Raw genomic sequence first — 27,637 nt, forward strand, 5'->3', positions numbered from 1 at the left:
TCAATAAAGCCAGTTTTTATTTTTCCATTTTGCTTGGGTGTGTACCATTATTCAGCTTCTTTCTATAACTTAAGACTACTGGAATGGTGCCGCTGTGGCAGGTACAGTAATCATCCACTGTTTTTATTTTAATTGGATTCCTAAATAAGGCAGGGGCAGTCCAGAAGTGGACAACACGTTTAATCTACAATGTGCACATTCCAATAAGAACAATCAAAATCATCCATAAACTGGTGTGTCCTTTTGTCTGATACGGTATATGGACACCTTAAAATTATCAGCTTATGAGATCTCACAGTAAGGTTATGTGCCCATGATGAGCCTTTATTGCATTTTTGGCACTGTGTAGTTTAGCTGTTGCAAAAAACGCAGCGTTTTACAGTACCAGCAAAGTGGATGGGATTTGTAGAAATTTCACTGTCACTGTGCTTCTTTTTTTACTCTGCATAAACTCACATGCGGTGTATTCTTTCAATCTGCAGCATGTCAATTTCTCTTGTGGAGATGAGTTTTCTGTGCAGAATTTCCCTATTGACTTACATTAGATGCAGAAAATCCGTTGGTAAAATAAATGCACACGTGCTTTTAGTGCATTTATGCAGCAAAAACACTTGTAATCTGCATCTTAGGCTGGTTTCACACTTGCGTTTTTGTCTGCATGCGTTTTTTAAAAAAACGCATGTGTGAAAAACGCATGTAAACGCGGTAAAACGCATGCGTTTTTTAGACGCACGCGTTTTTATAGAAAAACACAAGAAAACACAAGAAAAAACAAGAAAACCCTAACCCTACCCCTACCCCTAACCCTAACCCTAAACGTGACTGAAATACGTGGCACTGAAATACGTGCAACTGAAATACGTGGTACTTAAATACGTGGCACTCAAATACGTGGCACGTGGCACTTAAATACGTGGCATGTGGCACTTAAATATGTGCCACGTGGCACTTAAATACGTGGCACGTGGCACTTTAATACGTGGCACGTGGCACTTAAATATGTGGCACGTGGCACTTAAATATGTGGCACGTGGCACTTAAATACGTGGCACGTGGCATACGTGGCACTGAAATACGTGGCACGTGGCACTTAAATACGTGGCACGTGGCACTTAAATATGTGCCACGTGGCACTTAAATACGTGGCACGTGGCACGTGGCACTTTAATACGTGGCACGTGGCACTTAAATATGTGGCACGTGGCACTTAAATACGTGGCACGTGGCATACGTGGCACTGAAATACGTGATACGTGGCACTTAAATACGTGGCAATATGACTGTCAGAAAATGTTCATTAAACGGTTAGGGGTGAGGTTAGGGGTAGAGTTAGGGTTAGGGTTTGGATCCCTTTATCACCTTGATGGTGGTGGGTGGCTTTTCAGTGTGTTTTCTGGTTTTTTTCTATAAAAACGCATGCGTTTTTAGCACAAACAAACGCATGTGCTTAAAAACGCATGCGTTTACATAGACAGTAATGCATTTTTTTGCCGCGAAAAAACGCATGCGTTTTTTCGCGGCAAAAAAACGCGCAAGAAAATACTGCAGGTAGCATTTTTGAAAATGAACGCATGCAGACAAAAAACGCATGCGTTTGAAAACGCGACCAAACGCATGTGCAAAAAAACGCATGCGTTTTCAATGTTAAATATAGGGAAAAAAACGCATGCGTTTTTTGTGCAAAAAACGCTGCAGACAAAAACGCAAGTGTGAAACCAGCCTAAGGATGTCAATACCAGGAAGTTTAAAAAACAATGCAGTTTTATTTAACCCCTTCCCAGCTTGCACCGTACGTGTACTGACTGCTCTGCAAAAACTGAGTTCCCGCAAACCGCAGTACAGGTTCGGCACTGCTATTTCCGGTCACCGTGCTGCATTGCATGGTGACCGGGTTAAGATGGCTGCTATCCCTGCACATTGTCCCAAGGGTCTGTACCGTCCCCCCACATTAATGATCGCTGTGATTGGCTGGTCAGCCATTCACAGCAATGTGTCAATAAAGTAAAAAAAAAACAATGAAAAAACTTGACTTGCTGTGATCGGTGCTGTGTGACACAGCACCAATCACAGCCGTCACAATGGGTGTCACAATGGGTGGGGTAATCATGACGTCACCTCACCTGACTCCAATGCTACCAAAGAATTTAACATTAAAGAGATCATTTCTTGTTTCTTTACAGGAGACATTTATTTAATCAAATGCCCATGCAACAAATTATATGTAGGCTGCACTAAACGGCGACTTATGGAGCGTATACAAGAACATCTAATTAAAATACAAGAAGGTTTCAATGGGCACCCCCTCTCACGCCATTTTAGGGATAAGCACAATAAATCCTTTAAAGGGGTCCACTTTTGCGGCATTCAATCCATTCACCGAAACCCAAGAGGGGGGGAATTTTCTAAAGCAAATGTCAAAAGTCAAGGCTCAATGATTATTTTCCTTGGATTGTTTGGCCCCTAAGGGCCTAAACCATGAGCTGGAGTTGTACGCTTTTTAATTTGGTCAGGGTTAGCACACTATATACTATTAACGCTGTCCAAGGTTGTTTTAACATTGGATATCCCAGATTAAAGGTATCACCAGTACAGAAGTTCCTCACTTTTAAACGTACAATTTACCCTAAGTATGACTAAATGTGATTTTTAATTTTTTTTTAAATTTAACAATCAGTATTGAGTTTTTATGTTTGTGCTAGCCTAATCCACCAAGGGACTTTTATGGTTGCACATAATTTTAGGTAGTTTTAAACTAATGCACATCACCACCTTTTAAATTATTTAATAAAGTTTTTCCTTTTTAAATTACTCCCTTTTTTAATTTTCCCTTTTACATGTATTGTCCTATCGAGTACCCCTGACTTTGTCTTGGATGGGTAAGACCAAGTATACAGTCATTCGCCCTTTAATTACTGATTATGTACATAATCGATTATCATATTTAACTTGATTATTGGAGACACCAAACCATCATCCTTATCCTGCAGTCCTACACATCCAATACATGGTGTAATCATATCTATGGCTGTGCATTTGAACCTAACAGGCCATCAACTACTTCTACGTATATGGGAATTGCATGCAGGCAGTGCATATGTAAATGGGGTCAAGATGGAGGCTGTAACCCTGAAGAAGAAGGATGGAGTCCTTTGAAACGCGTCGGTTTGCTTTTTGACCCCAGCGACACTCCGTAGCCTCTGTGACGTCACACGCTGCCAGGCACTGTAGGCCCGGCTGGGGCGTGCTGGCACTGCGTGGCTTCCCTGCACTCTCCCACTAATACAGTCTGGAGTGACACACTCCACTAACCCACCCATATCCACATGTATGGACTGGATCCCACAACTCGCAACTGTGGTGAACTGAAAGCGGGGTAAGCAGCGAGCCGCATGGGATGTTTTAGACCTCTTGCTGTCCATATACCCTTTGAGTATTGGACCTAACATACAGTACAGACCAAAAGTTTGGACACACCTTCTCATTTAAAGATTTTTCTGTATTTTCATGACTAGGAAAATTGTACATTCACACTGAAGGCATCAAAACTATGAATTAACACATGTGGAATTATATACTTAACAAAAATGTGTGAAACAACTGAAATTATGTCTTATATTCTAGGTTCTTCAAAGTAGCCACCTTTTGCTTTGATGACTGCTTTACACACTCTTGGCATTCTCTTGATGAGCTTCAAGAGGTAGTCACCGGGAATGGTCTTCCAACAATCTTGTAGGAGTTCCCAGAGGTGCTTGGCACTTGTTGGCCCTTTTGCCTTCACTCTGCGGTCTAGCTCACCCCAAACCATCTCGATTGGGTTCAGGTCTGGTGACTGTGGGGCCAGGCCATCTGGCGTAGCACCCCATCACTTTTCTTCTTGGTCAAATAGCCCTCAAACAGCCTGGAGGTGTGTTTGGGGTCATTGTCCTGTTGAAAAATAAATGATGGTCCAACTAAGCACAAACTGGATAGAATAGCATGCCACTGGAAGATGCTGTGGTAGCCATGCTGGTTCAGTATGCCTTCAAATTTGAATAAATCCCCAACAGTGTCACCAGCAAAGCACCCCCACACCATCACACCTCCTCCTCCATGCTTCATGGTGGGAACCAGGCATGTAGAGTCCATCCGTTCACCTTTTCTGCATCTCAAATTTGGACTCATCAGACCAAAGCACAGGTTTCCACTGGTCTAGTGTACATTCCTTGTGCTCTTTAGCCCAAACAAGTCTCTTCTACTTGTTGCCTGTCCTTAGCAGTGGTTTCCTAGCAGCTATTTTACCATGAAGGCCTGCTGCACAATGTCTCCTCTTAACAGTTGTTGTAGAGATGTGTCTGCTGCTAGAACTCTGTGTGGCATTGACCTGGTCTCTAATCTGAGCTGCTGTTAACCTGCGATTTCTGAGGCTGGTGACTCGGATAAACTTATCCTCAGAAGCAGAGGTGACTCTTGGTCTTCCTTTCCTGGGGCGGTCCTCATGTGAACCAGTTTCTTTGTAGCACTTGATGGACTGACTGACTGACCCTTATTTCATAAAGTAATGATGGCCACTCGTTTTTCTTTACTTAGCTGCTTTTTTCTTGCCATAATACAAATCCTAACAGTCTATTCAGTAGGACTATCAGCTGTGTATCCACCAGACTTCTACACAACACAACTGATGGTAACAACCCCATTTACAAGGCAAGAAATCCCACTTATTAAACCTGATAGGGCACACCTGTGAAGTGAAAACCATTCCCGGTGACTACCTCTTGAAGCTCATCAAGAGAATGCCAAGAGTGTGCAAAGCAGTCATCGAAGCAAAAGGTGGCTACTTTGAAGAACCTAGAATATAAGACATAATTTCAGTTGTTTCACACTTTTTTGTTCAGTATATAATCAGTGTGAATGTACAATTTTCCTAGTCATGAAAATACAGAAAAATCTTTAAATGAGAAGGTGTGTCCAAACTTTTGGTCTGTACTGTAGGTCATGATTGACATACCTTTAGTGGCATATCTAGTTTGGCTCAATGAGTGGCAAGGGTGTATGTAAGGCTACGTTCACATTTGCGTTGTGCGGCGCAGCGTCGGCGACGCAACGCACAACGCATGCAAAAACGCATGCAAAACGCAGCTTTTTGTGAAGCATGCGTCCAATTTTGGCCTGATTTTCGGCGCAAAAAAAATGCAACATGCAGCGTCCTGTGCGCCCTGACGCTTGCGCCAAAAATGACGCATGCGTCACGAAACGCAAGACAACGCATGTCCATGCGCCCCCATGTTAAATATAGGGGCGCATGACGCATGCGCCGCTATGCGTCGCCGAACCTGCGCCGACGCAACGCAAATGTGAACATAGCCTGAAAGGACCTCATGTACTGCATGTCTATTTTTGTGAACCAGTGAATGCACTAACACACTGCCTACTTCTACACATAGACAAATATCAAAAAGTGTGCTCTTTTTAAGATTTTGGTTTGGCCTCTATGCACATTTTGAGTGGAGTGCTCACCCATTCATTGAGTAATCATATTTTGACCATATACCCTATAGCGCGGTATCTTTTTTATTAATGTTAGGATACTACCATGCATCTTCTAGGAGGACAACAGTCTCCTCCCACTAGCCCAGGAAGAGGTTGGCATATGATGGGGCACAAGGACTCCCCACCGATGTCCCCCTGAGTTGGTGGTAGGTCCTCCTATTGAAAAGGAAATAGTTGTGGGTGAACATGAAAGACACAAATTAGGAGATGAGAAAGTTATGTTGAACATACTGTGTTGCCCATGTATTAAGGAAATACTCCATCCTCTTAATTCCCGCTGAATGGCGAATACTACAGTATAATGCATCCATGTCTATTTACACCAAGAGGGTATCCTCACTTTCGCAATATTGTTATGAGACAGCTGCACATGCAGTGGCATATCCAGGGGGGGAGCCGGGGCATGTGCCCCAGTGCAGCCAACAAGGAGGCGCCAGCGGGCCGCCTGTTGATGCGGCGGTCCAAGGAGGCTCCTCATTGAGTCATACCCAGGGGTCAGCAGGGGAGGGGGAGCAGGGGCTGTCTAATTATACTCACCTGCTCCTGGCATGGTCTCTGCAGGTCCCTGGCTCCCCGGCATCCCTGCTTCTTCATGTACTGAGCGGTCACATGGTACCGCTCATTACAGTAATGAATATGCGTCTCCACCTCCCATAGGGGTGGAGCCACATATTAATTACTGTAATGAGCGGTAACGGTGACCGCTCAATACAGGAAGAAGCTGCCGGTGCCAGGGAAGCAGGGACTGCACCGTGCCAGGAGCAGGCGAGTATAACGGGGAGGGGGAGCACTGCGCGATATTCACCTGCTCCTCGTTCCGGCGCCGCTCCATCTTCAGCGTATTCTGCAGTGACGCTGAGGTCAGAGGGCGCAGTGACATAGTTAGTGAGCGCCCTCTGCCTGAACGTCAGTGCAGAAGATGCTGAAGATGGAGCGCGCCGGAACAAGGGGCAGGTGAATATTGAAAGTGCCGGGGGCCTGAGCGACGAGAGGAGAGTATGTGATTTTTTTTTATCGCAGCAACAGCAAATGGGGAAAGTGTCTGTATGGAGCATCTTATGGGGCCATAACATTTGTGCAGCATTATATGGGGCAAGTATCTGTATAGAGCATCTTATGGGGTCATAACGTTTGTGCAGCACTATATGGCGCAAGTGTCTGTATGGAGCATCTTATGGGGCCATAACATTTGTGCAGCATTATATGGGGCAAGTGTCTGTATAGAGCATCTTATGGGGTCATAACGTTTGTGCAGCACTATATGGCGCAAGTGTCTGTATAGAGCATCTTATGGGGCCATAACGTTTGTGCAGCACTATAATGGGGCAAGTATCTGTATGGAGCATCTTATGGGGCCATATCGTTTGTGCAGCACTAAAATGGGGCAAGTGTCTGTATAGAGCATCTTATGGGGCCATAACGTTTGTGCAGCACTATATGGGACAGGTGTCTGTATGGAGCATCTTATGGGGCCATACTGTTTGTGCAGCACTATAACGGGGCAAGTATTTGTATGGAGCATCTTATGGGGCCATAACGTTTGTGTAGCACTATAATGGGGCAATTGTCTGTATAGAGCATCTTATGGGGCCATAACGTTTGTGCAGCACTATATGGGGCAGGTGTCTGTATAGAGCATCTTATTGGGCCATAACGTTTGTGCAGCACTATATGGGGCAAATGTCTGTATAGAGCATCTTATGGGGCCATAATGTTTGTGCAGCACTATAACGGGGCAAGTATCTGTATGGAGCATCTTATGGGGCCATATCGTTTGTGCAGCACTAAAATGGGGCATGTGTCTGTATAGAGTATCTTATGGGGCCATAACGTTTGTGCAGCACTATATGGGGCAAGTGTCTGTACAGAGCATCTTATGGGGCCATAATGTTTGTGCAGCACTATAACGGGGCAAGTGTCTGTATGGAGCATTTTATGGGACCATAACGTTTGTGCAGCACTATATGGGGCAAGTGTCTGTGTGGAGCACCTTATGGGGCCATAATTAACGTTTGTGCAGCACTATATGGGGCAAGTGTCTGTATGGAGCATCTTATGGGGCCATTATTAACCTTTATGCAGGATTATATGTGGCTCCTGATTCAATATGGATATTCAAAAACACTTAACCTACTGATGTCTCAATTTATTTTACTTTTATTGGTATCTATTTTAACATTATGGGGATTCAGGAATGTACCTTGGCTTGGTCATACAGTTTCAATAGCGTTAAGGTTCAAATGGGGGAGGTTTGGGGGAGGGCAAACTGATCCTTTGCCCCGGGTGCAGGAAAAGCTAGATACACCTCTGTGCACATGCACTGCCCGCTTTAAGAAGATGTTGCTGGTCAATGACAGTGCTTGTGCAGAATCTTGGGCATAGAAGGCAGGTCACTGAGAGAAGAAGTGTGACCTGTCTGCCAGGTAATGGAGATTGGCAGTGGGCATGGACATAGAGAGAGAGGCAGGAGAGCTGAAAGTGCTGTTTTCGCCCCCTGCACATTTAAAACTTCAAGGCTGAATATCTCTACAATTTCCAATTGAGTTATAAGGCTATGTGCACACTTTGCGGGGTCCTCTGCGGGTTCTCCCGCAGCGGATTTGATAAATCTGCGGGGCAAAACCGCTGCGGTTATCCCTGCAGATTTATTGCGGTTTGTTTTGCGGTTTCCGCTGCGGGTTTACTCCTATACTATTGATGCTGCATATGCAGCAATATGCAGCATCAATAGTAATGTTAAAAATAATAAAGCATGGTTATACTCACCCTCTGACGTCCCGATCTCCTCGGCGCTGCAGGCGGCGGTCCGGTTCCAAAGATGCTGTGCGAGAAGGACCTTCGTGACGTCACGGTCATGTGACCGCGACGTCACCGCAGGCCCTGCTCGCACACCAACCCTGATACCGGACGGCCGCGTGCAGCGCTGAGAGGTGAGTATATCATTATTTTTTATTTTAATTCTTTTTTTTTTTACACAAATATGGTTACCAGGGTCTGGAGGAGAGTCTCCTCTCCTCCACCCCGGGTACCATCTGCACATTATCCGCTTACTTCCCGCATCGTGGGCACAGCCCCATGCGGGAAGTTAGCGGATCAATGCATTCCTATGTGTGCAGAATCGCAGCGATTCTGCACAAAGAAGTGACATGCTGCGGAATGTAAACCGCTGTGTTTCTGCGCGGTTTTTCCGGCAGCATGTGCACAGCGGATTGCTGTTTCCATAGGGTTTACATGTAAATGTAAACGCTATGGAAACTGCTGCGGACCCGTAGCATCAAAATCGCCGCGGATCTGCGGTAAAACCCGCAAAGTGTGAACATGGCCTAATAAGGTGTGGATTTAATAAGCATTAAAGATGCCTTACGCATAAGCCTTTAGTTAAAGGTCTAATATACTCATTACAGATTCCATGTAATGCTCCATTAATATATGTAACCTAACTGAGTTCATGAATCCATCCTTTCTGTATGAAAATACTTTTTGATACAATATTTCTTTTGCATAATTAAATCACAAAATTCACATACATCATTCACAAGCCATTTCCTGTTGCGCTGCCCAAAGCTTTGAGCCTGTGGGTTTATTTGCTTGTATATCTATCTTTCTATGCAACCCCAGTTAAATTGTTACTAGAATTCTCTAGCAGGCCTTTCAACATTCAGTTTTTTTCCTCCCCCAGATTAACAGGCAGAATACAATGGAACGGCAGTTTTGAAGAAAAGATTCCAGTGAACTGATTGGCACCAGAATAGAGTTCCTCACATCTCGGCTATGATTCAAGTCAGGCTTAGCTTTATTAGTGACTCAGCAATTACCATATGAATACGGTTCAGAAGACTATTTGCAATGAATTCATAGTCTGGGCTTTTCCTTCTCAGTGGACTTGTCGTCACATTACAAACCCAAGTGAAACCTGGCATGAGAGTAGGCAGTATTATGGCCATGCGGAAACTGCAGATCGAAGACAGATCTGAACATTACAGAATTCATTTATAGTTTTGTTTGTGTTGGGTGCTGCCCTCAAGTTCCTAAAGCTGAATTCAATTTGTATTTGTAGTGTCTGGTACATATGTCAAAAATAAAAAAAAACAACAACGAAGCCAGCAGAGACCATTGATATTGGTATAGTTGTATGCACACCATGCATGATTCACATCTGTTAAACAGCCGCAACACATGAGGAAATTGCCCGTTTGTCTATCAGAATCGTGCAGCCACGGGGACTCTAAAACAGCCGCCATGATACTCGGATAACACCCGAGCACACTGGGATAACACTATGTCCTAGCATGCTCGCTCATCACTTTAAATCGTCCTTTTACTTTTTGTTTCATACATGGTACACACTTGAAAATAAGATTTCTGAGTGATTCTTGGGTGCACCAAATTCTGGAAGGAGATCCCCTCTTCTATGATGTCATTACTGTCTATATCCTAATAGGGAATATAGACAGATTTCATCTTCATCATGACATAACCTCTTAAAAGACTAAATTATTTTTTTTTACTATGAGACAAAAATCTTACAGTCGGTCACTAGTTAGCTACTACCTGCCTGTTTTATCCCGTGTCAGCTCGGAGCAGTCGAATACCAATCCCACCAGTGACTCTGCTGCTCTACATCTGCAGAGCAGTTCTTCTTCCAGGCTGCTCTGTCGTCGGGGTGTAACTGCTGATCTGATGCCAATTGACAGGTGGCCTCCCATTGTTAGTTAGACCAACAGCAAAAAAACATATTATAATACTGTATAACCCCTTTAAAATCCGCTCTGAGAGAGTTTGTTTTCTTTTGGGATATTATTCTGAAGGCATTCAACACTAGGATGAGTTCTTAAACATTATTTTTTTTAATATTGGCAGTAAACAAAATACTGTTTATACAAACACTGTTACATGTAAAAGCAAATCTTTTTTTGCTTTGTTTTTCTGCCTTTTATTGCTAATAGGTAACCAAGGCACCATTAAAATTCTGGATAGGGCTTACTAAAACTCATTAACACTTTTACCGATATGTTATGATGCACAAAGACTTACAACTCAATTATACGCTATTTTAAAGGGGCTGTATAAGATTACAAAATGAAAAGGTCTTGTGTTTTTCAGAAACAGCACCACCTAGTATTCGTAGGCCATGTCTAGTACTGTAGCCCAGCCACACTCAAGGGAATAGGGGTAATGCCAGATACAGCCCATGAGCGAGAGGAAGCTTCTGATAAAAGGAAACCCTTTTCCCTAACCTCATAAAGCCCTAAGGTCTCATTCAGGCATCCATTCTTCACATACATGATCTATGTGTGTTTTTCATGTAAACAATACTTGTCCATTACAGTCTATGGAGCTATTCCCGTGTCTGTGGTTTTTTTTGCAAAACATGAGCTTCCACTAAGAAATTGCGGAGACATGTACAATCTTGAACGCAGTCATTGAGCAATATTTCCCATATAGGTCTATGGATCCGTAAAATCATGAGCACTACATGGATGTCATCAGTGTCTGTCCATGATTAACATCATAAAGGGTTTACAATTTATATATTTAATTTTTCATGCATGAAATTTACTGATGAGACCCTGATGATAAAATCTAAAACACTGACAGAACTTGGATTGAAAGCACTGATGAACAACGGTCCATGTTTTAGGTACGATGAGGATACTTGACGTCTGAATAAGGTTAAGGCTACTTACGCACATCCGTGTAAGGGTAGGGTCACACAAATGTGTTTTTGCTCTCAGTGCTGTCTGTGGAAAGCCACCAGAAAAATCAGCACTAAGACCAATGTTATTTAATCCCACTGTTAACTTTAGCTGACACTTTTAAATTAAGCATTTCTTCAAGGGTATGATTGCGCACTGCCACATTAGGCAAAACGTCATGTCCAACTGCAGGGAAAGAAGGCGGAAAAGTTTTTGATAACACTGAGTTATTGCAGGCAAACTCGTGCTTATTCGCCTGAATCTGTGTGTGAAACATATCACAGCGTGCACTAGTCTCCTCCATAAATCGGATGAGGCTCATCCATTCAAAAAAAAAAAGTAAAAAAAAAAGCGAGTGCCATACAGAGCTACAGTATAGCATCAACTTTTTTACAGATAAATTGCAAATCTTTAACAGCGGAAACTGTAAATGGTCAGTAAATTATTTTTAAAAATAGAAATAAATAGTTTGAGTTTTCTGGATGAAACTTGAAATTTTTTATGCATTCGTGTGAACTCAGCCTATGGCCGGTGTCACACTTGAATGTGCAATGCGAGAAACTCACATCAATACCCGGCACTGCCACCGGCACTGGGGACCAGAGCGTGCTGCGGCAGTGACAGGTAGTGATGCGAGAGACTCGTGCAAGTTTCTCGCATTGCACTCGCAAGTGTGACCTCGGCCTATCAGTGATGACTGTGAACAATTTCACATTAGCAGAGTAAATACCCTAAAAAGTTTACATGGGTCACTATTTTCAGTGTGTTGGAACCAGGTTTTGCTATTTCAAAAAGTTACACTTTTTTTGCACTTGGTTTCTGCTGAAAAAATGTGTGTTTTTTTAAATTATACGCACCCTCTAGCAACTTAGGAAAATTATATTTCAAAATGAGTATTTTTAGCCAGACATGTAAATTGGCTGCAAGTCAGATTTATAAATTGCAACTTTAGAAAAATAAAAAAAATAGTGGAGCAGACATACAATGTGAAGTGACCTCCGACTAGCCCAGCAAACATGGAGACATGAAGACATCAGCTGGTAAGCAGAATACTATGGGCAGGGAACTTAAATTAGCTCCATTCCAGCACTTAAATTAAAAAAAATGCTGGAGTAGTGATTTAACCCCTTTATCCCCAAGGGTGGTTTGCATGTTAATGACAAGGCCAATTTTTACAATTCTGACCACTGTTCTTTATGAGGTTATAATTCTGGAGCGCTTCAATGGATCTTGGAGATTCTGACATTGTTTTCTCGTGACATATTATACTTCATGATAGAGGTAAAATTTCTTTGATATGATAGAAAATACCCAAAAGTGACACCATTCTAAAAACTGCACCCCTCAAGGTACTGAAAACCACATTCAAGAAGTTTATTAGCTCTTCAGGTTCTTCACAGGAATTTTTGGAATGTTTAAAAAAATGAACATTTAACTTGTTTCTAAAAAAATTTACTTCAGATCCAATTTATTTTATTTTACCAAGGGTAACAGGAGAAATTGGACCCCAAACATTGTTGTACAATTTGTTCAGAGTACGATAATACCCCATATGTGGGGGTAAACCACTATTTGGGCGCATGACAGAGCTCGGAAGGGAAGGAGAGCCGTTTGACTTTTCAATGCAAAATTGGCTGGAATTAAGATCGGACGCCACGTTGCGTTTGCAGAGCCCCTGATGTACCTAAACAGTAGAAACCCCCCACAAGTGACCCAATATTGAAAACTAGACCCCCCAAGGAACTTATCTAGTTGCGTTGTGAGAACTTTGAACCCCCAAGTGTTTCACTAAAGTTTATAACGCAGAGCCGTGAAAATAAAAAAATCTTTTTTTCCACAAAAATGATTTTTTTAGCCCCCAATTTTGCATTTTCCCAAGGGTAACAGGAGAAATTGGACCCCAAAACTTGTTGTGTAATTTGTCCTGAGTATGTTGATACCCCATATATGGGGAGGAACCACCATTTGTGCATATGGCAAAGCTCGGAAGGGAAGGAGTGCCGTTCTGGAATGCAGACTTTGATGGAATGGTCTGCGGGCGTCACCTTGCGTTTACAGAGCCTCTGATGTACTTAAACAGTAGAAACCCCCCACAAATGACCCCATATTGAAAACTAGACCCCCCAAGGAACTTATATAGATATGTTTTGAGAACTTTAAACCACAAGTGTTTCACTAAAGTTTATGAGGCCGAGACATGAAAATAAAAAAACATTTTTTTCCCACGAAAATGATTTTTTAGCCCCCAAATATTTATTTTCACAAGGGTAACAGGAGAAAGTGGACCACAAAAGCAGTCCAATTTGTCCTGAGTACGCTGATATCCCATATGTGGGGGTAAACCACTGTTTGGGTGCTCGGCAGAGAAGGAGCACCATTTTACTTTTTCAACACAGAATTGGCTGGAATTGAGATCGGATGCCATGTTATGTTTGGAGCCTAAACATTGAAAAAACCCCAATTCTTACTCCAACCCTAACTCCAACACACCCCTAACCCTAATCCCAAATCTAGCCATACCCTAACCCTGACACACCCCTAACCCCAACACACCCCTAACCCTAATTACATTCTTAATCACACCTCTAACCCTGACCCACCCCTAACCCTAATCCCAACCCTAATCCCAACCCTAACCCTAATCCCAACCGTAAACATAATCCAAACCCTAACTCCAAGTTTAGCCCCAACCCTAAACTTAACTTTACCCCACCAAAACCCTAAACCCTAACCCTAAATTTAGTCCCAACCCAAGCCCTAACTTTAGCCCCAACCCTAACGCTAACTTTAGCCCCAACCTTAACCCTAACCCTAATGGGAAAATGGAAATAAATACTTTTTTTTATTTTATTATTTTTCCCTAAATAAGGGGGTGATAAAGGGGGGTTTGATTTATTATTTGTAGTGGGTTTTTATAGCGGGATTTTATGTTTGGCAGCTGTCACACAATAAAAGATGCTTTTTATTGCAAAAAATAGTTTTTGCATCACCACATTTTGAGAGCTATAATTTTTCCATATTTTGGCGCACAGAGTCATGTGGTTCTTATTTTTTGCGGGACGAGTTCACATTTTTATTAGTACCATTGTCGGGCACATGACATTTTTTGATCTCTTTATTTCGATTTTTGTGAGGCAGAATGAACAAAAAACAGCAATTCATTAATTTTCTTTTGGGGAGGGCGTTTATACCATTTCACGTGTGATAAAATTAATAAAGCTGTTTTATTCTTTGGGTCAGTACAATGACAGCGATACTTCATTTATATCATTTTTTTATGTTTTGGTGCTTTTATACAATAAAAACTATTTTATATAAAAAATAATTATTTTTGCATCGTTTTATTCTGAAAGCTATAACTTTTTTATTTTTCCAGTGATGGGGGTTAAAGTGCCGGGAGCGGTCCGTAGAGTAAGAGTTTCATTGATTTTCCTTTTTGTGTACAAAACATTTTTTCAAGCTTCTCGTACAAAAAAAACATGAAAATCGGAAAGCACACAAGTGGCAACCGATTGCTGTCCAGTTATTTCATGGATTCATAGACTAGCATTGGGGAATTTGATTGGTGACTCGCATCAAAATCAGAAACATCTTTGTGTTTTGGTGCGGATCACTTAGCAAAAATATGCAGAATGTGAACAGCTTATGGACTACAATAAATTAAAGTTTTATCCATGAAAAACACATAAAGCTCATGTGAAAAACTGACATTTAAAAATGCCCTGAAGGGTTACATTCTACTTTGCATCCAGAGGCTGAAAACTTTCATAGACCTAATTCTTCTCTTTACTATTACAACTGGTATAGACAATGCTCTGTGAGTTGCATATTTATCAGCTTTAGCACAAACTTCTCTCCTTCTCTGAATGTTTTGCTGCAAATTGCAATGTTTATAGCACACATCCAGAGAGAAATAAAAACTTGGCAGTGCTTTTAAAACTTTATCAGTATCTTAGTAAACCCATTTCCTTCAAGCTCAGTCATTTGTGTTGCAGACATCTACTTATTTCTTAATTTTCAACCAGGAATTGCTATTATTGTCTGCCATATTATTGATGCAGTGGAACTGCAGTGTGGTCACCAGTCACTGTTTCCACAAGTTGAAATCACTTTCGCTACATTTGTTTTCTATTATCTACACTGTTTGTGTACTCTTGTCTGGTCACGTCCCTCTCGTAAGAGAAAATGTATGTTTCAATCAGTGTTGAGGCTCCTAAAATCACAGGACTAAGACTACATTTGCACATCTATTTCTGCTTTTACAGCTATCAAAAATTGACTTTTTTTTTCTCTCATGGGTCAACTATTTTGTCTTTATTTTCCATCTGTGCTGCACCTATTTTTTTCTCATGTCCGAACTTTTATCATTCATTGACTTGTAGCAGTAGATTAGTTAAAAACTGATTAAACATGGATGGAACCCTGAATTAAGAAGAATGTCCTCCTTTTGACGTTCATTTTTAACAGCCTTTAGGCATGATTCATCAAAAGCTTTTTGTATTGTAAAATCCTTGAAAAGTTCCATACTTTTGGCTGCACTAAAATGCTTTAACTTTTGGCATTCTCACGCCATTTTTGCCCAACACCACCGATCATAAAATTGGGGATGAGTGGCGGTGTTTGTTGAATTTGTGGCAAGGCATACATGGAGGAGCATGCCACTCATCCAATGCTCTTCAGAGTCAGGAGGGTCTTACACCATCATATCTCATCATCCAGACCAGAGTAAACAACAACAGTCGATTAATCTAGCCCTTTAATTGCAGATTCTGATCCATAAAATAGTCTGAAATCAAACATGTTCTGACTCTCACGGACACGACACTGACCCATTTTTAAAATTGGTGTGTTTATAGGCTAAAAAACTGTATGGGTCCAAAAACTGTCCATTTAAAAAATGGACAGCACACAGATGTGTATGAACCTTGCAGGGGTTCACTCTCTCTGGTAGGCATTAGGCGTGAAGTAGCGTTCAAACAGGAAATGCAGTTTTGGTTTAAACATGTGCAATTATTATTGCTTTCCACAGGTTGAACAGCACCAAAATAAACTCATAAACATAAATTTCTAACCTTGTCCAGACTCTAACTAAACAGTTTAGTCCCTGACTATTCATGCACAGCTGAGCTAGCCTCAGTTCAGTCAAGTGAAACAGCTATAGCAACCACTTATACTTGTGGTTCTCTGCAGAAGGCCTGTGAAGACCCTACTCAGGGAGTGATTCTGGCTTGTTTCTCTTTTCAGCTTCAAGACACATCCAGTCTGGTCAGCTTCCCTGAGCTTACTGACTCAAATCAACACCAAGCCTGTGTATATGCAGGGACAGCAAGATCTTGCAGAGCTAGTATTTAACCCTAGGCTAACTGACATTGATACAACCTGCATCTGTTTCTTTTGAAACTTTGACAAGGTAAAAGTATTTGTGACAAAAATTATGATAAAAAAAACAATGGCCTAACAATTTTTGAGCCAAAACTTGAATTTTGTTTATTAACGGAAGCATGTGATGCTTTTCCTCCATGCAACTCCTTGAGGAGATATTCCTGCTGTACCATAGGAGTCTTAAAGGGGTTATCCACTACTAGGACAAATAAGTAATCATGAGGATGTCAGAGCTGCACCTGACTGCTCACTTTCTCTTGATTACTTACAGTATATGTCCTTATAAGTAAAGGGGTTGTCTCAACTTCTTTTCGTTGGAAGTGCACTGATCTGCACTGTACAGGCTTTATGCTTTACAGGGGGTTATGTTCTTCTTAGGACCATGTTCACAAGTTCAGTATTTGATCAGTATTTTACATCAGTATTTGTAAGCTAAAATCAGAAATGGAAGAATCAGAGGAAAAGTATAATACAAACAGGTCACCACTTCAGTATTATTTTAACCACTCCACATTTTGACTTACAAATACTAATGTAACACAGTGACCAAATACTGAATGTGTGAATAAGGCCCACAACTGATAATTCAGCATAAATGTAATAATTAGTCTGAAATAGATATAAAAGTAATAATATCAATATTCGCGCTAATATAACCTTAATAGGGAGAGATAAAAAGTAGTCCGTAATATGCAGGATAAGGAGATCAAACAGTGCATGAATAACTAAACTGGTATATTCATACAGTATATTGTCTTCACATCACCCCTTCCGGGTGAATGGTGATGGACCTGATAATGAGTATAACTAAAAGCTGCAGAAGTGGTACAAATGCTAATAAAGTTCTTACCCGGACAAGGAGTTCGTATAGGTGAAACCGATACTTGACATAAGGCTGCAGTCCCAAGTTTCAGCTGGTAATATTAAGCTGGAGACTGTAATCCAAGAGATTCTGCTCACAGGGAACAGCTGCCCCGGCAGGTGGCAGCGTGCCGCCTGGTTGAGCTCACAAGTGTAGCGGCGTACCCACGTGCAGGCAGGTCGGCATCCTCCCTTGTGCGCAGAGTGGAAGTGGTGCTAAAACAGGACCTGCGTGCCGGGGTGAGTAACATGACCGCGCACGTGACTAAAAGTACGGTACGGATGGCGGTAGGGAACAAAAGGTATCCGACGCGTTTCAGAGTCGTCTGTCTGCTTCCACAGGGATGGACCCTACCCCCTAGTGGCAGTCCCTATATCTGCCACCCGTCCAATCACATCACTGGAATCCAAAAAAACACAGCATTCCAAGAAAAACACTTGCTACCCACAGTAAAATTTGGTGGAGGTTCCATCATGCTTTGGGGCGGTGTGGCCAATGCCGGCACCGGGAATCTTGTTAAAGTTGAGGGACGCATGGATTCCTCTCAGTATCAGCAGATTCTTGACAATAATGTTCATGAATAAGTGACAAAGTTGAAGTTACGCAGGGGATGGATCTTTCAGCAAGACAATGATCCAAAACCCCGCTCCAGATCTACTCAGGCATTCTTGCAGAGGAACAATTACACTGTTCTGGAATGGCCATCCCAATCCCCAGACCTGAATATCATTGAACATCTGTGGGATCATTTGAAGAGGGCTGTCCATGCTTGGCGACCATCAAACTTAACTGAACTGGAATTGTTTTGTAAAGAGGAATGGTCAAAAATACCTTCATCCAGGATCCAGGAACTTATTAAAAGCTATAGGAAGCGACTAGAGGCTGTTATTTTTGCAAAAGGAGGATCTACTAAATATTAATGTCACTTTTCTGGTGAGGTGGCCATACTTATGCACCTGTCAAATTTTGTTTGAATGCAGATTGCACATCTTCTGTTAGTACAATAAACCTCATTTCAAGGCAGAAACATTACTGTGTCCAACAGTTATTAGATATATGAAACTGAAGTAGCTGTTGCAAAAAAAACAATTTTTTATAAAACATTAAGCTTAAGATTAATAGGGGTGCCCAAACTTTTTCATATAACTGTAGTGTTGGTTCACTTCAGGATCACTAAGTGGATGTCTATACTTTCAAGGTGATACAATATTATATTTTTAAAGGCCGTGTTTTGTAGCAAACATGAAGACTTATGTTTCGGCTAAACAAAATCGCCTTTTTCTCATCTATCCAAGACATAATGTAACAGAAATTGTATTCTATACTCAGAAGATCTCAGGATATGCCTGAGATGTCCCTCACACAATACATTGCCTATTTTCACATTTATTATGATGTTGGTAAATAACTATAGCACATTCATCACATATTATTTAGCTTTATTCCAAAGTCAAAAAACATTTCATTTTGAGTTCATGTAGTGTACTTTCCAAGGACAGCCAGAGCTATTGAAGGCTGTATGAACCACTCTAGACATACTGTACCATACAGTAAAGTTACATAGCAAAATGCTATATAAATGCTTTTGTCCTTTCAGTTTGACTTTGCCAGAACATATTGTTTCTTCCTTATGTAAAGAAGAACATAATAAATATCTAGATTATGATAAGAAACTATATGGTGCAAGGGAAAGACTTGCATTATGTTTACTTGTATAAAAACAATTTCTACCACTGCTTATTTCACTCTAAAAATAACTTCCTGCTGCCTAAAGCAATAGAAAAAGCAATAACCTCATATAAGCTCTTTGGTATAATTTATGTACTGTACAATAAATAGAGAGTGGAGTCTTGTTTATGAAGACTTTGTCTTTACTGCTTAGTCACATTCTGTTATCTTTGCCACCTTAACTCCCTGCTGTTGCTACTGCCAGGTAGGCACAATTAAAGAAGTATGACTCACAGTGTCAGATGGCAGATATTTTTGTACTTGTTATATTTCCCTCTTGATCTGCTTCAAAATTTAGTGAGATTTAAGGGGCCAACACTGTAGATCTGTCTGTCTTTCTATCTATCTATCTATCTATCTATCTATCTATCTATCTATCTATCTATCTAACTATCTATCCATAAGTAGTTAAACTCTGGGAATTTGTAATAAAAAAAATGTGCCAAAGCGCTAACTGGCAAGCACTTGCTAACTACCGTATTTTTCAGACTATAAGATGCACCAGACCAAAAGACGCACCTAGGGTTTAGAAGAAGAAACTAGAAAAAAATGCAAGACAAAAAATGTGGTCATGAGGCACTATTATAGAGGGGGCGGGGGATCTGCTGCTGACAGTGTTATAGGGGCAATATCCCTCAATTCCGTACTAATATCCCTCATTCTGGCATAAATATGTCCCCATCCAGGTATACATGCCCCCCCATCCTGGTATACATAGCCCCCCATACTGGCACACATGGCCCCATCCCCATTCTTGCATACATGGCCCTCATCCCCATCCTGGTATTCATGGCCCTATCCCCGCCCTAATATACATGGCCCCTCATAACGCCGCACACATAAAAAAATAAACAACTCTACTCACTATCCCTATGCTCCCTCACAGCACAGAGTCCTGCTCTGTTGCTAGAAGCATGACATCGCTGTCATGCGCCCCCACATGCCAAGATCAGCTGCCAATCCTTTTGTTCTGTTTTTGCTCATTGCACACTGCTGGATATAGGTACTTACTATTGATGCAGCGACAGGACACGGTGAGGATTTTCATGTTCTTGCACATCATAATATATATGGTATATAATAAATATGATATACTTTTGCAATAAAAATAGTAGATGTCATAAAAATACTGAGTGGGATAGCAGTGGCAACCCAGAAAGTCGGCAAAATTACTAACAAGGAGAACAAAAGAAAAAATGACCAAAAAGTCTGGAATCAGAATGTCAAATTAAGATTAATTTTATTTGCATCAGGGAGATAACAAGCACGAGCAAGGGCACACATGCAAAATTGTATCACAATATGTAGAAATCAGATAAAGAATAACCAGAAAAATCCCATGACAAGTAGAACAGGTAGAACGAGAAAATTGAATTCTGTATATGCTACATAAAATAAACAGAGCACACATGTGCTTAGATGTGGTACTAATATGACATTACATGTAATTCAGCTGTGTACCAAAATATGGCGAAGTAGAGCTGTGATGAAACAATGATATAGTAGTTACTTACTGGTAGAGGGACCTTAACCAGTGTGGTGCCCACCCCGACGCTTGTTTCAACACTGGCCTTTGTCAGGGAGTGGGCAAAGGGAAAAAGATTTCCCTTCTGTGTTAATCAAATAAATAGCATTGTCTGCTCATTATCTGCGCTATTACATCCAAACAACCTGCTTACAAACAGTTCATGAAAAACATGGTATCAAAATGCTGTTCAATACTTTCTTGGATCCATAGGCTTGCACTGCCAAGATTTATCAGACACTTGAATCAATATTGAGTAAGTAATAAGTATTTTCCAGTTAAAAAAACAGATACGTGAACTACCCCATAGACTACCACAGGTACAAGTACTATTAGTGAAAAACACAGAAAGTACTCACTCGTACAAGAAAAACTGACATCTGAATAAACCCTAGTACACCTAACGTGTAATCACCAAATGAATTACGGCAATTTGGTTGCTGAATTACAATTTATAATGCCATTTATAATAAGCTGCAACCTTTGTGTATTTCGCCTTACTGAAGTGACTGCAACTATCAAGCATAATGTGGTTGTAATCATCAAGAATTCCTGAAATATAAAGTCTTCTGTTCACTTACACTGTATAACCATTTCTTAAAAATAAGCCTTTTCTTACAAATGACTAGTTACCCAAAAAATATGTATTTTTTACATGAAAGAATCCTGAGATTAGATTCATGCTGCCCGAATCACGGACAACGTGAATCAAACACTGACTTATACTTTGGAAAGCCGGCAAGGAACTGTGAACCCAATTCATCAAGAATGTTTTTTTTTTCAACTTTTATTGCACCTAAATTTTGATATTTTAAAAGCTTTCATGCCAGAATTCAGGCAAGAAAGCTTTGATAAATTGGGCCCTATGTGTCTCAATTGACTATTCCGAGGTAAGGTAAAGCCCTATGGCTTCTAACTGCTTTGCTTGCTTAGACTGACAGGTCTCTCCCTATGCACATATGGAGAAACTGTTCAAAGTATATTTTCTCTGAAACACCGTAAGATTTCAGATTAAAACGTGCACTGCTCCAATTGGGCAGCCAGTGACTAATTCATGCTGCCTGTGTTTCAGGCAGGATGATTCTTGTATCGCGTTCTCTTTAAAATTAGACATCAAATTACTATAAACACATTGAATAAAATTAGACATCAAATTACTATAAACACATTGAATAAAATTATACATCAAATTACTATAAACACATTGAATAGTTCTAACCATAAGTTAGAATATTTGGAAAGTACTATAATTTTCAATAATTGCAAAAGTGCCTAACACTACTGTATATGATTAGGACCGAGATGATTTAAAGTGTCTAAATATAATGCATACACACAGAAAGGGAAATCAACAAGAAATAAACAAGAATGGGAATAGTTTTAGAATGCTGAGGTCTTTGCACTAGTTTTGCATTAATGTCTCATTTTTCAAGTAAATGGTGCATTGCAGAGACTGAAATACTTACTGATACTACAGGTGCATATTGCTATTTTTCCATTTCCATTTTTAGAAAATAATGTATTTGAAAACAATACAAAATCCCATACTGAACGCTCAGATTCTCTTACTCTGCAACTTGGGACACCTTGGAAACTCAGATTTATTTTAAAATGCTGCTTATTAATGGAGGAGAACAACCATAGATACAGCAGATAATATAGAATGGTGGAAATCAGCAAATATTCTTCTGCTTTGAACTGTGGCGTAAGAGGGCCGGTGAAGCCTTGCATTGTAATTCTGATTTTGGCCATGTTTTCGGATTAAATTAGTCAACAGTTATACGCTTTCTGGAGAATCTTGTCCATCTTCTGCTAACACCTTCTACTTGCCTGTCTGGTAGAAGACGTGTAGTGACAGATTGAAGTTGTGCCATTCAGCTGTGGTGGGAATAGTAAGTAAACATGAAAGGCACAAGCACTGTCACAGAGGGTGCCAGGGTGCACAGTGCCCAGGACTGTAAATCACCAGGCAGGGACATGTCTAAAGAATGCGGGGATCATGTAATTAAGGCTTTGTGTTAAATGAGGGGATGTCACTGCAGTGTTAGAGGTGCAGCAAGTGCCATTAGCAACAACCAGGCACCAAATGAAGGATGGACTATTTATAGTTCCCAGAAAACAGACTTTCCAGATGTGGTGTTTTATTCTTATGCTAAATTCATCATTATCTGTACAACGTTCTCTGCTTTGTTATACAAAATGCATGGAATAAACCAAGACAATATAACATCTACCTATGCTTCTGTAAATGTCATCCTAATCTAGTTACTGCAGCATATCTAACACTGTGGTTTGCAATATCAAGATCATACATAGAACATAACTGTCTACCAAAAGTCATCTCCCTAAAATGTTATATTACTTCAATGATGACTCCAAGACAAGTCATTACCAGACACCAATGTATTGTGTGAGAAGCAGAACATTGGATTTTGGCTTTTTTCATGGAGCACCTGAATCCCTAGTACTGGCGTGACTAACGCACAGCAAGCTTGCTTTACCATGTGCCTCTGATTTAACCAGCTGTTAGTGTGGACACTTTTTTTCTGTTTGGTTTGGTTTCATTACCAGACACCTCTCCCTTCCCCTCATTCCTCCTGCACCTGCCTGTCCCATGAACTTTGTCCACAGATCCACAATGGTTTAATAAAGGACTTCGTTGAAACAGCTCATGGGTGAGTGCTGCATCTTTTCTGCTCTTGTACATTTTTTAGACGGATGTTTTTTCCTTCATGCTGTGCACCTATGCCCAGAGCTTATATACTGCTGTCCTTAAAGTGCCGGCCATCCAGAGCGACAGGTGTTAAATTTGCATGACCTTGGTGCCATTCATTTTTTTCTTTTTAGCAATCAGATAGGTTGCGGTCACTAGGGAGTGCAGAGAAAGCAGACTAGCTGGGTTAGTTAAGTAAGCAGGAGGTCCACCGCAGCTCCAGCCTTCTGCCTCCAATGGAGGATGGGTGCAGTAGTAGAGTATAAAGAACGGTCAATGGAGCACTAGGAACTACAGGACAAGGGTATATTTGATAAGTCCACAATGCGTTTCGAGGGGAGCCCCATCTTCATCAGGTGGAGGTTTCAAAAATAGAGAAAAGCAGTTTGAGCTGTTGCATGAGGTATCAGGACACCCAGCACAGGAGGCTTACACCTGATCCATCACCCAATCGTCTTAATTTAAACCTAAATTTAAAGCTCTAAATGCTGGCTCAGACCGATACCTCATGCATGGCCGATGGCTGACTGATGCTTTGCCATTATCAAATGTCTACCATGGGTCAATTGATCAGTCAACTACCTGTGTTACTATTCTTATTTTTTTCTACCAATAGTAGTCTACAAAACTGATGTGTGTGGCTGAGCATTAAAGCAGTTTGACCTGTTGCATGAGGTATCAGGGCACCCAACACAGCAGGTCTACACCAGTCCCTCATCCACCTCATCTTAATTTAAACTGAAATACAAAGCTATATATGCTGGCCTAGATCCTGATGCATGGTCCAAGGCTGACTGCTGCTATGCCATTATCAAATTTCTACTGTGGGTCAATATATGCCACTTTTCATGGTGTCTACCTCTAATTTTTGTAAATGTTTGGTCTCCTTTATGTGTGTTGCCTGAATTTGGCTGGGCTGTCAGAGCGTCAGACCTATACCTGTCACTTATCCACCTGTTACTGGTCAATGTTTAAGCTAAAAATGCTGGTCCAAACCCTGTCCCATGCATCCATATCGATCAATTATGCTATTTGTACTCTTTGTCAATTGATGCCACTTTTCCTGGTGTCTGCCACTAATTCGAGATTCTTTGGCAGCTTTTTGGCCTCCCTGGATGTGTTTTCAATGCGTTATGTTTTGCCTCCCATTTAATTCAATGAGGTTTGGATATGTTTGGCGAACATTGGGACATTCACCAATCCAAACTGAACTGATCTTGAAAGGTTCGCTCATCTCTAGTAAGCATGACAAATAAATAAAAATAAGAGAAAAAATATCCTGCAGAATGTGTGAGCTATGAGTTGCCCTGGAGTGAAGACTTTGCAGTTTGTCCTTATTTTGTCTTTTTATCCCTTTTCTTTTTATAGATAGTTTGGGTCAGAGAGATCATGGATATTTTCCTATGAAGCTGCTATTTTGAGCAGTTTTGACAACCATGTTATACTCCTTCCATTCCTACTGGTAAATTTAGTTAGAAAATCAGAGCACTTCTGTCTGCAGATTTCCTTAAATATTATTGGTATCAATTAATCCATCTCTCCAGCTGTATCCTCCTTTCCTCTATGAATAATGACCTTGTGACTGAATACTACACTTTTATAATACTGTAAAACTACTGTGGAAATGCCAGCAAGTCCTTAAATACATAGTATTACATTTAGTACATTAATGGTGTATAAAAGAATAATAAGGCAGTGAGACAACTCAGGCACTGGGATCACACAATAATAAAGAGTAGGGATGAGCAAACGTGCTCCGTGATACTTGGATATCACTTGAGTATCTAGGTGCTCGGATATGCTCGGCACTTGATGAGCATTGGCTTCTTCTCGAATTTGAAGTTCAAATCCCCACCTTGCATGTTTGGCGCCTGGTACACAGCTAGTTAGCTTGCAGGGATTGTCTGACAGTCACTGTAATGCAGTAGCCATCTTTATAACCTCTGATCATCAGAGGTTATAAAAGGACAGGTGCCTCTACTCTCGGCTCACTGATACCAGTGCACAGCTCAGGGACAGTTCTGATTGGAGGGAGAGAGCGGTTATCCAGGCCTGTGTGCACAGTTTTTAACTAATCAGAGTCCTGTAGTGCTGTAGTGTTGATGAAAAATCATGTTCACAACACATTTGGAAATGAAGGTAAAAGGTCTGATTTAACCTTTGCATTTTTTTAAAGTCATTATCCTTTTTACCTTTTTTGTACCCTTTTAGAACTGATGATCTATTAAAATGTCAAAGTATTTGTGAAAAAAAAAATCATAAAAGATTAAGTAGTCCAGGTGGAACAGGAACATGTTGGACAAACATTTTGAAAGTTTTTAAAACTTGCAAATAGTGAATCAGCCACAAACATCTGATTCACAAAAAAACACACCTATAATTGTGGACAGAGGAAAAAAACAGATAAACAAGTAGAAAATAGATAAACCAAGGTAAACAGATAAAGAAGTAGAAAATAGACTTCCAAATAGGTACAACTTTTGCATTTTTTCATTTGTGCACCTTTGTTTTTTCTTCCGCTTCTTCCAAAGAGCCATAACTTTTTTAATTATTCTATTGATATACAGTGGGTACGGAAAGTATTCATACCTCTTTAAATTTTTCACTATTTCATTGCAGCCATTTGGTAAATTCAAAAAAGTTCATTTTTTTTCTCATTAATGTACACTCTGCACCCCATCTTGACTGAAAAAATAGAAATGCAGTAATTTTTGCAAATTTATTAAAAAAGAAAAACTGAAATATCACATGGTCATAAGTATCAAGACCCTTTGCTCAGTATTGAGTAGAAGCACCCTTTTGAGCTAGTACAGCCATGAGTCTTCTTGGGAATGATACAACAAGTTTTTCACACCTGTATTTAAGGATCCGCTGTGATTCTTCCTTGCAGATCCTCTCCAGTTCTTTCAGGTTGGATGGCAAATGTTGTTTGACAGCCATTTTCAGGTCTCTCCAGAGATGCTCAATTGGGTTTAGGTCAGGGCTCTGGCTGGGCAAGTCAAGAATGGTCACAGAGTTGTTCTGAAGCCACTCCTTTGTTATTTTAGCTGTGTGCTTAGGGTCATTGTCTTGTTGGAAGGTGAACCTTCAGCCAAGTCTGAGGTCCAGAGCACTCAGGAAAAGGTTTTCATCCAGGATATCTCTGTACTTGGCCACATTCATGTTTCCTTCAATGACAACCAGTCGTCCTGCTCCTGCAGCTGAAAAACACCCCCATGATGCTGCCACCACTATGTTTCACTGTTGAGATTATATTGGGCAGGTGATGAGCAGTGCCTGGTTTTCTCCACATATACCACTTAGAATTATCACCAAAAAGGTCTATCTTCATCTCATCAGACCAGAGAATCTTATTTCTTCATGTATTTTTTTAGCAAACTCTATGCGGGCATTCTTATGTCTTGCACTGAGGAGAGGCTTCCATTGGGCCACTGTGCCATAAATGCCCGACTGGTGGAGGGCTGCATTGTTAGTTGACTTTGGGGAACTTTCTCCCATCTCCCTACTGCATCTCTGGAGCTCAGCCACAGTGATCTTGGGGTTCTTCTTTACCTCTCTCACCAAGGCTCTTCTCCCATGATTGCTCAGTTTGGCTGGATGGCCAGGTCTAGGAAGACTTCTGGTGGTCCCAAACATCTTCCATTTAAGGATTATGGAGGCCACTGTGCCTTAGGAACCTTGAGTACTGCAGAAATTCTGTTGTAACCTTGGACAGATCTGTGTCTTGCCACAATTCTGTCTCTGAGCTTCTTGGCCAGTTCCTTTGACCTCATGATTCTCATTTGGTCTGACATGCACTGAGCTGTGAGGTCTTATATAGACAGGTGTGTGCCTTTCCAAATCAAGTCCTATCAGTTTAATTAAATACAGCTGGACTCCAATGAAGGAATAGAACCATCTCAAGGAGGATCACAAAGAAATGAATATCATGTGACTTAAATATGAGTGTCTGAGCAAAGGGTCTGAATGCTTATGACCATGTGATATTTCAGTTTTTCTTTTTTATTAGATTTGCAAAAATGTCATTTTTTCCAGTCAAGATGGGGTGCAGAGTGTAGATTAATGTGAAAAAATTACCTTTTTTGAATTTACCAAATGGCTGCAGTGAAGCAAAGAGTGAAAAATTGTAAGGGGTCTGAATACTTTCCTTACCCACTGTATAAATGTGGACAAAACTGTTGGTATTCTTCTGGTAAAGCAAGAGA

Source organism: Ranitomeya variabilis, chromosome 5, assembly GCF_051348905.1.
Source record: "Ranitomeya variabilis isolate aRanVar5 chromosome 5, aRanVar5.hap1, whole genome shotgun sequence".
Classification (NCBI taxonomy): Eukaryota; Metazoa; Chordata; class Amphibia; order Anura; family Dendrobatidae; genus Ranitomeya; species Ranitomeya variabilis.